The following is a 2675-nucleotide window of genomic DNA, read 5'->3' on the forward strand; positions in this document are numbered from 1 at the left end:
CAAAAGTATGTTCATAAGAAACCCTTTTCTGATTTTCTGTCAAAACATGCTTTTAGAACTCAAATTAAATGTAATTAAAGTACCTATTGATTCTATTTGGTTCCGTTGCATGTTAGTATATCCTTTCAGAATTCCCAGAGCTTAGGAAGAGCCTAAGCCATTCGAGCAAAGAGGACTTTTCTCCTAGAAGGAAAATTACAATTCAGATGAGAAGAAATTTCACGAATCGAGAGGAGCTCGAGTCTTATAGAGAGGGAGTCTCGTCTTAGGGGGAACCTAAGATATTCTTCATTGATACTACTACTTAGAGGGGACCTAAGTTTCCGTGAGAGAGATTCTCAAATCTAAGGGGAGTCTAGATGTACATTTGAGTGATAAAGTTGTTCGTAAGTCACTACAATTGTGTTATCATTACAGATAAGTACTACGTTGTAGTTGCTTATCATTGATATTAGTGAATTTATCTTTCCTAAGCACACTGCCCCCCAGACGTAGGTGGTTTACACCGAACTGGGTTACCAATCTCTTGTACTCACTTGTCTCTTAATTATTTCTTGTAATTATTGTATGGAATGTTGTAACATTGTAGGTAACATAGTTATATCGCAATAGTTAACTTCTTTCTTATTTTCAATTAGTATCAAAGCGGGTCACCTTTATCCTTGCTGTTGCGATCCAAATTCTCTCGAATGGAAGAAGTAAAGGAAGGAGGATCCACTACACATCCCCCTATACTAGACGAAACAAAATATGCATACTGGAAAGCAAAGATGTCAACCTTTTTAAACTCCTTAGACAACAAGTCTTGGAACTCCATTATTATTGGCTGGACCCATCCTCAAGTGGCTAATTAGAATGGTGAATTGAATCTCAAGCCCGAAGTAGAGTGGATTGAAGAAGGGGATGAAGCCTCTCCATGAAACTCACGAGCCCTAAATGCCATATTCAATGGTTTTGATAAAAATAACTTTCGGTTGATTAATACGTGTGTCTCTGCTATAGAAGCTTGGATATTCTTGTTGTTGCTCACAAAGAAACATCCAAAGTTAAGATGTCTAGATTGCAACTAACGGCCTCAAAATTTGAAGCTTTGATAATGCAAGAAGAAGAAACTATTACTAGTTTATTGTCAGATTACTTGACATTGCAAACAAATCTTTTTCCTTGGGAGAAAAATCCCTGAAGAGAAAATTGTCAGGAAAATTCTCATATCATTTCCTAAAAGGTTTAATATGAAAGTCACTGCAATAGAAGAATCCCAGGATATCACTACAATGAAGGTTAATGATCTATTTGGATCTTTACTTACCTTTGAAATGTCCTTTGGTAACAAACCTAAGAAGAGTAACGAGGGAATGACTTTGCAATCTTCAATTAAAAAGCACTCATCTGAATCAATACAGGAGATCAAAGAGAATCTTACTGATGCAATTTCCTTACTGTCAAAACAGTTTTCTTGCGTGCTAAAGAAGTTTGAGAGGAAATCTTATTTACACTCCCCAAGGATGGTCAAATAGGGCAAAAACTCTGGATTAAATGTTCAATGAACTCAGAGATCAAAGAAGGATTCTAACAAACTAAATGGTAATGACATGAACAAAGATAATTAGTTTAGATGTCGTGAATGTGAAGGCTTTGGTCACCAGTCAGAATGTCCGATATTTATAAAGAGGCAAAACAAGAGTTATGTCTGACAAGGAGTCTGATGACTGCAGTGATCTAGAAGAAGATGTCAAGGCTTTTGTTAGTTGCATTTCATCAAATAGTTCAGAGGAAAAAATTCCTATCGATGAATTTGCTACAGTTAGTGAAGATGTGGAATCCCATGACTCGTCTATTGCAACGTCCTATCATGATCTTTACAAGTAGAGGTGTGAAGATGCCAAGGCTCTTGATGTTTCGAAGGCAAGAATTGAGTCTCTTATTACTGAAAATACTCGTCTTATGGAAGTTATTTCAAAATTGAAACGTGAACTCAATAAAGTCAGATAAGAGAAAGAGTCAATGAGAAGATTTGTTAGAATGTTAAATTCTGGAACTAATTGTTTAGAACAAATCATGTCTGAAGGCAAGTTTTCCAGAGATGTTCATGGTATTGCCTTTACTGGTTCTAGGTCTGACAATAGGCATCAAAGTTCAAATAAAGGGAAATGGAAAATTGTATTTGTTAGAGAGCAAGAAACATGGAAAAATGCTCAACCAGAATGTCCTACTTCTAGTCACTTTCAAAGCAAGAATCATTCGAGTAGAAAGTAGTGGATTTGTCACTTTTATGGAAAAAGAGGCCATATTAGACCCTATTATTACAAGTTGTATGGCTACCAAAGCTTTGAACATAACTCATGGCCATCTAGTTTTTTCAATAGTAGAAGATCACATTCTCCTGTAATGAAGCACATTCAGAGAGTAAAAAAAAAAAATCCAAACCTCTATAATTTTGTACTTACGTCCTTTAGATCTTCAACGAAAGAGGATTGGTTCTTTGATAGTGGTTGTTTTTTACATTTGACAGGAGAAAGAAACTATGTTACTAATATCAAGAAAGTAGGATCAGGACAGGTTACATTTGTGAATGGAGCAATAGAGAAAATCATTGGAAAAAGAACACTCGACTATTCTTGGCTTGCCTGTGCTTGAGGATGTAATGCTAATAAAAAGTCTGACTACAAACTTGA

This window comes from Benincasa hispida, chromosome 11 (genome assembly GCF_027475165.1).
Source record: "Benincasa hispida cultivar pf3 chromosome 11, pf3_genome.v1.1, whole genome shotgun sequence".
NCBI lineage: Eukaryota > Viridiplantae > Streptophyta > Magnoliopsida > Cucurbitales > Cucurbitaceae > Benincasa > Benincasa hispida.